Below are 9,826 nucleotides of genomic sequence, written 5' to 3' on the forward strand. Positions count from 1 at the left end.
TCAGAGACTTGGTCATGACCAAAGTGCACAACACTCAATATTCCATCCACCCAGGTTCAGATAAGATGTATCTGGATCTCAAAAAGCTATACTCGTGGCCTAACATGAAAGCAGAGATTGCTACCTTCGCGAGTAAGTCCCTTAGTTGCACCAAGGTAACAGTCGAATACCAGAAACCCTCAGGATTACTACAACAACCGGAGATACTAGAATGGAAGTAAGAGCAGATTACGATGGAGTTCATAACCAAGTTGCCCAAGACAAAGGATGGTCTCGATACCATATGGGTGATCGTAGACAGGTTAACAAACTCCGCACACTTCCTACCTATCAAAGAAACTGAGAAGATGGGGAAACTAACGAGAACCTACATTAGGGAGATCGTACGACTATATGGTGTTACTATATCCATTATCTCTGATAGTGATAGTAGATTCACTTCAAGGTTCTGACAGTCGCTACAAAGTTCCCTAGGAACTAGGCTGGACATGAGTACAACCTACCATCCGCAAACCGAAGGGAAAAGTGAGAGGACTATTAAAACTTTGGAAGATATGTTGTGAGCATCTGTGATGGACTTTGGGAAAGCATGTGATACTCATTTACCCCTTGTCGAATTTTCCTACAATAATAGTTATCACACGAGCATAAAAGCTACTCCATTTGAAGCCCTCTATGGCCGAAAGTGCAGCTCCCCTCTGTGGTGGGCTGACGTGGGTGACACATAGTAAGCTAAAGGAAGAGCTCCTAACAGCACTCTCATAGGTCTGAAGATCATACGGGAAACGAAAGTGAAGATCGTTTCGATTCGTGAACGATTGAAAGCCTCGAGAGATCGACAGAAAAGCTACGCAGACAAGACAAAAAACCCTTTGGAATTCCAGGTTGGTGACTGGTCGCTTTTGAAGGTCTCACCCTGGAAGGGCTTGATATGCTTCGGAAAGTGTGGAAAGGTAAATCCAAGATACTTAGGGCCTTTTGACATTCTCGCTAGAATCAGCCCTGTGGCTTACAAACTCAAACTACGTAACGAACTTAGTAACGTACACCCTACTTTCCACGTTTCAAACTTGAAAAAGTGTCTGTCCGACGAGACTCTTGTAATCCCACTCGACAAGATTGAGATCAACAAGAGCCTCAACTTCGTGGAAGAACTAGTAGAGATCATGCACCGAGAGATCAAGCAAACGAAGCAAAGTCGTATCCCGATAGTGAAGGTTCGCTGGAATGCCAAGCGGGGACCTAAATTCACTTGGGAGCACGAGGATCAAATGAAATTGAAATATCCTCATCTTTTAACTTAGTTATTTGTAATTTCTTAAACTCTAATTTTGGGACAAAGTTCTCTCTAATGAGGGGATGATGTAACAACCCAAAATTTCTATCTTGTAAAACCATTCAATTCAATTAAAAGTCAGACTTGTTTCTGCTATCTTTTAGCCTTGTTAAGGGTATATTTGAGTGTTCAAAGCCTAGTACATTCAAGTATTGGCTGTTAGGATGTATCTAGTAGAGTTTATGTGCAACATTCAAGCCGGAAACCTCCGTCACTTGAGTTTATGGCCGTAAACTAGAGATTACAGCTGCAATCTCTTGCTTGGCCGTAAACTCCTCCCTTAAGTATCATTTTCCTTCAATCTTTCTTCACTTCTCACACTTCTAAGTCAAGAAAACTCGATTCTCTCTCAAGTATTATCAAGAACACCAAGAACACGAAGAACACCAAGAAGAACACCAAGAACACCAAGAAGACACACTAATTTCTTTAGGTCGTAAACACCCTTTCTAGCTTCCAAATCGTAAGTATCCTTTTCATATACTTGTTATTCATTATAAGTACATGTTTAGCTTCCAAGAAACACCCATTTTAGCATGATCATAAAGAGTTTATGGCCATAAACTCTTCATATGGCCGTAAACCCTTCATGTCATGGACGTGAGCACCATCTTGGTCGTAAACACACTTTTGTGTGGCTGTAAACACCTTTTGTGCAATGATTTTTGATTTTAACACTTCATTCTAAGTGTTTCCTATTACCTAAGGTTGTTCCCTTAAATGATTAGTTCTTATATACACTAATTATATACATATATGTGTCATTATATGCTTAATAGGATCTGTTTGTGCTCGAGGCTTCACTTGACACTTACCATCCTATATCGATCTTTCATTCGAATCACTCACTACAGGTGAGTTCATATCCGTGACTTATCTTTTAATTGATTTTAAATGCTTTTATGGGGGGGGGGGGGGGGGCGAGGGGAAATAGAAGTAGAAAACATTATAGTTATTGTATCAATCACATGTGATTAATAACTATCAAACAAGTGGATTTCTTATACTTCAAACTGTGTTATCAAACAAACTATTTTAAAACATTTTATCAAACTCTTTTATATGATAAACTCTTTATCAAACTCTTCTAAACTTCTATATTGTCGAAATCATGTATATATAGATATAGTTATATAAATAAGGTTGAAAGGTCTTAGGAATAATAACTCACTTTATTTCATGTTCCTTGTTTGGTTGTGGACCTAGGGTAGCGGTTGTTTGTCCGAGAGTCGTTTGAATATAAGTTATATATTATGTATATGTGTATAGATATAAAAGTTCTTAAACCATTTCAACGCCTTTCGGTAGTAAACGTGTACAAACATACCCAGTCATTCAAACAACATTACTAGTAAACTATAATAGGTATAGTTTAGAGGACTACTACTCAATATTTCTAGTACAATGAAACATACAAGAGTCAGTTCATACATGAATTAGTTCAAACATACTATGTGACAACCCTAAATTTTCCAAAAGCATTGTAACGCTCAAAAGTCAAATACAACGAAATTAACCTCGAAAATAAAGTGTTCAAATATCTAAGTTGGGATGCATCAAATATTAGATATCATGCCAAGGTTTCCAAAAACATAAAGAACGCTCAAAACCGGGTTATATTGAAGAAATTATAACCACTCGTATATTTACGACACGCCGTTAAAACATTATTTGACGTAAAAAGTAAAATCTTAATAAAAGGCATTTTAGCCTTAAGTATCTAAACAAAAGTCGTTGATCTCGTTGGAAGGTGAGCGTGCATAAAAAGATCGTCCAAATTGGACCTCGTATGAAGAAGTTACGAATTTTCAAAGTTTCGTAACAATAGTAGAGGGCTAAAAACTCGAATTGAAGATCGAGTGTTAATTAGCTAACGCAACCTAAATGAGAGTTGAAGATCTCCACAATAGGAGCAAATTGATAAAAAGACAAACGAAAACCGACGTCGAATAATGAAACTATAAATTTTTAACGAACTTCAGGAGGCCCGGCCTATTAAAATTATATCATTAAAAATAAAGTCAAAACTAGCCAACGGAGTCTACATGAAAGTTGTAGAGCATAATCTCACTTACGCGTGGATATAAAGAACACGAAAAACGGAGCTCATACGCGAAAGTTACGGAATATAGAAGAGGACAGACCGGATTACGCATCGCGTAATATGGGAGTACGCCCCGCGTACTAGGCCCAGAGTCGAGTCCCATCGGCTGCCCCCTCTACGCTTATCTAGCCAGGAGTCATAAGCCATGACACATTCTTACGCCCAGCGTAACGAGGTACGCGCTGCATACGTGAGTACGCCCCGCGTTCTCACCCCTCCAGCACTATAAATAGATGGCATAAGCTGCAAGTTTTAGGCACACTTTATCAAATCTCCACTTACTCCCACACACCTCCAAGCACCAGAAGCTGTCCCAATGACCTCGGTTTCCGCACTCGAGCCCCCGACGAAAGATCTACGCTGCAGAGATTCCCGAGAGCCCGAAGACGCAACTTTCCGCGGTCGAAACTCTGCTCAACTATAGCCTCTCTCTTCAAGACTTAACGAGTGAGTTCATACCCCTACTTTTCAATTCTTTTCACGTTTTAGGGGGGGAATACAAGTACATTACAAGTCGAAGTATCGTTTTATAAACATAATTATAATATCGTTCTTATAGGGTTTTGATACAAAATATCTTTATGTTTAAAAGGGCTATTATATCACCAAGTTGTTCTTATTAAATGGAAACATACTTTTTGAGAAACTATAATGAGTATAGTTATCAAGTTATTCATGCATTTTACATATATATCTTGACAAATGAAATACTTTCAAAAGAAGTAAAGTCTTTATTATCGTAAATCTGTTTATACCAAGTAATGTGAGACATTCAAACTTCAACGTACTCGTATGTATGCATTTCAAGTCCTGTATTATAAACCATAATCTCTTGGAGGGAGAGCGTGATACTTGTGTATAGATCTATACGGGATTGACAACCCCGCACCTAAACTATTAGCTATAGTTAGACCGGGAGGTCTGGGGTGACAAATGTCATAACACTACAACACCTGAAGAATGTTGTTACAGGCCGTCAATTGTCAATAGTATGGTTATAAAACTCACATAAAACTATAAAAACAAGTTTGATTTACGAGATTCATATACGCATTCAGTTTTCTACATCATTTTGGCACAAAGTTTATCGTTTTTATTCAAGTATGGAATATACTAACGAACTCCAACTCTGGAAACTTTTCAAACCATTTATAGAACATATTGGATTTTCTGAAAACCTCGTTCATCGATTTACTACAAGAAAGGATATACTTTTCAATGCAAAACGCTTATGAACTCACCAACTTAATTGTTGACACTTTTTCAAAACCACTTGTATTTCTCAGGGAATCAGTAGTACAGGTAACTACCTGCTTTTGGAGGAGGAACACTAAGGATGTTTTATTATTGAACATTTATCATCATATTGTAATATTCTTTTGCTAATATGTATAACGCAACAATATACGTTTTCATTATATATATGATGGTTGTGTTACTTTCTTTACAATATTCAATTGTTGTGATACTACGTGAAGTCATCCACCCCCGAATGTTTTCGCCATTCTGGTTTGGGGGTGTGACATACTATAACCAGAAACAGAAAGAACATACTACAATGAAAAACAGGGAGGAACATACTATAGAAAGAGAACATACAATACACTAGAAAAGATAGAACTTACTATACAAATACAAGAATACTATAACATTAATGTGAGCCACTACTTCATGGCACGGTAATATACTACTACGTCACGTTTTGTAACCAGAGTTTGCTGGAGGGAGAGCGTGAATTTGTGTATAGATCTATTCGGGATTGACCATCCTACACCTTGTTGCTAGGTACAGTGGGGCCTACAGGTCTACGGGTGACGAATGTCATACCATTTCAACGTCTTTGATTGTCGTGTTTTACTAGTCAATCAAGCATGGTTATAATCTCTTCACATTTTACCTTAATTAAACAATTGGTTTAAGGTAATTAGAACCAAGGTAGGTACTATATACAATACTATGACAACACGAAATTTTCATTCGGTCAAACCCTAAAAGTCAACCACTTCTTATTATAAGTCAATGTCATTATTTCTTATTTTTAGCAAATATAAAGTTCGTTTGATTATTTTAATACTATTCTTTAAACGAATGGGTGAAGAGAAGTACCGTCTCGGGTTTTGAAATTTCAAAACCGCAAACACCTCGTGTCTTAGAAATTCACAGCGAAACTTTTATATTTGAGTCGAAAAATCATCCAAAAACCGTGAACTCATGCATAAGCATGAGTTTACTCCTCAAACTAGTCACTTTTTACATTTACTCTCAAGAACACTTCAAAAACTCTCTCAAGTATCATCCAAGATTTAATTCAAGATCTTCAAACTTGTAAGCGTTCTAGCCATTTTAAGTTGGTATAACACTTAATCTAGTGATTGTACATCTTTTCATCCATCCATTTTTGTGTTTTGATTAGATTTCGAAAAACACCAAGAACACACACTAAGTGTTCTTGGACTTTTAGCTCATTTTAAGCTTCCTTATAGTAAGTACTCCCAACCATGAGTCTTATAAAGCTTGTATTGCATGTTCACAACAAGAAAATGTGCGAAGAACACAAGGATCAAGGTGTTCATGGTCCAAGAAGATTCTTGGGCCATAAACACCCAATAAGGCACCAAAGTGTGCCTAAGTCCTTACCTAGCCCTAGTTTGATGTCTAAACCTTCCCTTGATGTGTTGAAGCTTTGAAAAACACCAAACTCCACCACTTTTATGTGATTACGGTTTGGGGATCTCCCAAAACCGTAAACACCCTAATATGGGCTTATATGGACCATATTCCTTCCGTAGGCCTAAAAACTAACCTAGAAAATTACCTTGATGAACTAAGGACTTGAAAACATGTCAATACCATTTTCCATATGGGTTTACTGTAGTAAACCCAAAGGGAAATGACCATGAGGCCGTAAACTCCTCAAAAGAGGTGTATTGATGCCCTAATCCCTTCCAATGGCCTAACTACCAAGTAGAAATACTTCAAAGGACTTGCTAAACCTCAAAACAACTTATGGTCATAAGGTTTAGAGTTCACGACCATAAAACCTTGAGTTTACTGCCGTAAACTCCTTGGGTGATGGTCATGAAAACCGTAAACTCCAAAGGAGTTTACCCTTAAACCCCAAACACTCTAGTCTTGCCCTACAAACACTTGGATGCAACCCTTGTGATCTTTAACACTTGAAGCAAAGTGTTTTCATGTTCTAGAGTGTCCCAACATAATTTATTAGTTATAAAATGGCTAATTAGTTACATATATGTTTATTATATGATAACTAGGCTCGGGTGTGTGTACAAGTCCCCAATTGTCACTTAGCACCGTATCCGACACTTCAATCCAATCCACTCACTTCAAGTGAGTTCATACCCCTTTAACTAACCTTTGAAATACTTTTAAATGTTTTAAGTGTTTTATGGGGGGGAATACAAGTTGAACCATGTTAGTTATTAGATCAATCATATGTGATTAATAACCAACATGCAAATAGATTTTTCATACTTTAAACTGTTTTATCAAGCAAATGACTTTAAACTGTTATCAAACTATTTTACATGTTTTCAAACTTATATATTGTTAACTACCATGTCTACTACATATATAGTTATATAAATAAGGTTTGAAGGACTTAGGAGAGATAACCCACTTTACTTCCTGTCCTCGTTTGGTTGTGGTCCTAAAGTATCCTGTTGTTTGTCCGAGTGTCGTTGAATCCTTACTTATATATTATGTGTATATGTATAGACATAAAGATTTATATCTCAGTTCGGTACATTCAGTCATTCCTCAGATTTACTAATAAACTATAATAGGTATAGTTTAGGGTTATACTACTTACTATTTTTATGTTTCACGAATCATACAAGAAGTTAGTTCATTCATGAGTCAGTACTTATTACTATGAGAACATATACATTATACTAGAAGGGGAGCATATAGAACTATACTAAAAGGAGAACTTATACATCTATACTAAAAGGCGAACATATTCAACTATACTAGAAAGCGAACATATCCAACGATACTAGAACGAGTAACAATACATTTACACACACATGAATACATTAACCATAAATGTGATCCACTGTATCAGAGCATGCCTTAAATGTCATGTGTGACAACTGTCAAATTCAGGTCATTCTCGGACTCATGCATCTTTATAAAAACCATTCATGCACAACATGCTATGGCCTAGTAGTATAAATTAGGTCAAAGTCTTGCATAAACTAGGATCCAACTAAGATCTAAGACTAGTATACTTGACACTTACGATTCTAGTAAGTTGCTTAACTACAATAGGAAATGCCAATACTATAATTAGAATGAAACTTAAACCTTTGTTACAATTGAAAAAGGGTGTATAACCCTAAAAATAAATTAAAATATTCAAATTATATTTCAATATGATTGTGAATATCAAACAATATTCCAAAAACCCTAAAGAGCCAAAAATCCAAATTTATAAATCTTAAAGCTTAAAAACTTTATAAAATTTGGCTATAAACTTCCTAATATCAAATTTTTATTAATCAAATTATGGATTATATCAATGAAATAGAAATTTAAATTATTATACATTAATCATAATTTATTAGTTAAAAACAAAATTTTTTAAATACATCAAGAACTACATAAAGAAGAATTTTTATAAAAATTCTTGGGTTTTATAAAAATGAAGAGGGAATTTATTTAATTTGAATTTTTGTAGAGAGAGGGCCATTAATCCACTCAAAAATCCGGCCACCCTCTCCCCATGCTCTCTCTTCCCAAAACTCAATCATTAAGATCATTTCCTACACTCTTCCACTTCTCTCTTCACTCTCTCTCTCACACTCCACCCTTCCAACACTCAAAATCTCTTACTCTCTCTCTCTAACTCACGAAAATCATCAGCCAAGAACACCTCTCCACACTCAAATCTTCATCTTCTAAGGCTATTCTTCAAGGTATACACGGAAATCACTCACCTTTCCTTACTTTTCTTCTTGTTTTTAAAAGGTTTTTCTTGTATTTCTCTTCTTTCTACACCATTCATTATGAACATTCATGAACATGTTCATGAATGTCGAGTTTGATGATGACGATGGTAGGGTTTCACCCAAAAACAACATGCATGTTGTTTAATGGTGAAATCCAAGGACCAAACCCATGTCAAACACTAAAAATTCGGATCATTGCAAGTTTTAAAGGTTCAAACACCTTATGTATTCAAGTATTTCTTTTAAAAACATCACTATAACTAACATATGTCCATGCATGGTCTTCAAACCGTGATGCATGTGATGAACACCAAGCTAATGAGCTTGATGATCAAAGTACATTGTTAGTAGTGCATGTAAACGATTTTGTCTATAAAAATATCTAAAATTATTTTCTGTTCAAAGAAAATTTTTTCCATATTCCCATTAAGAAAATATGAACATCTGGAAAATTTCAAGAGCTGTTATCATTTCTTTGATTTATTAAAATTATTTCAAGAAAACAAGGGCATAAATCACATAAAATACTTCCAGAGGTATATAAATCCGGAAACAATGCATGGGTGACCCTTAAGGTGAATAATGACACCTCATTGAATTTCATCGATTTTGGTTGCTGTTTGGTAGGATTTCCGATTTTCTTTTTGTTTGGGTATAATAAATCTCAAAACCACTTTAGAGAGTCTAAAAATTATATCTAACAATTTTCGCAGCCCTTGCCTGTGGTGGGTGACTCATAATAATAATTACAGAATTTTTCATCATGCCATACTGGTTTTCCTGATTTTTGGTAATTATAATGGCCTAAAAATAGGAAAAATAGTTCTGATTATCCAAAAGTTATGAAAATTTATCAGAACATTATATTGTACAGTAGGAGGTTACATACAAATTTTGATGATTTGTATCTACCGTAAACTATTTTTCTCCTATTTTCTAACGTTAAATAAACTTAAATACAGTTAAATACACATAAATACCCAAAACCGGATTATACAAGATGAAAACCACTTTTGGTATTTTTCCCAGATTAATTACACTGTAAATGATGTTACACAATTTTTTGGTAATTTATTTTAACTGTTCAATATTTATTCTTCAATTAATGATTATTTAAAGGAATAAAACAAAGAAAAATAGAAATACCCACTGAAAAATATCTTTTATATTTTTCCCAGGCCAGTTATGTATGATAACAGTTAAATAAAAAGTTTGGGTAATTTTGGAAACTGTTTTCTATTTATTTCATTTTTTATTGGAATAAATGCTCAAAAATCATAAAATATAATTAAACAGCTTGGAAACCCACTTTTATATTTTTTTGCAGCTTATTATTGTTTATTACCAGTTAAATAAAAAGTTTGAGAATTTTTATCCCTTGAATGCTATTTTTCGTGAATTTATGTTGTTATG

This window comes from Lactuca serriola, chromosome 4 (genome assembly GCF_051521515.1).
Source record: "Lactuca serriola cultivar US96UC23 chromosome 4, Lser_US96UC23_V15, whole genome shotgun sequence".
Lineage (NCBI taxonomy): Eukaryota > Viridiplantae > Streptophyta > Magnoliopsida > Asterales > Asteraceae > Lactuca > Lactuca serriola.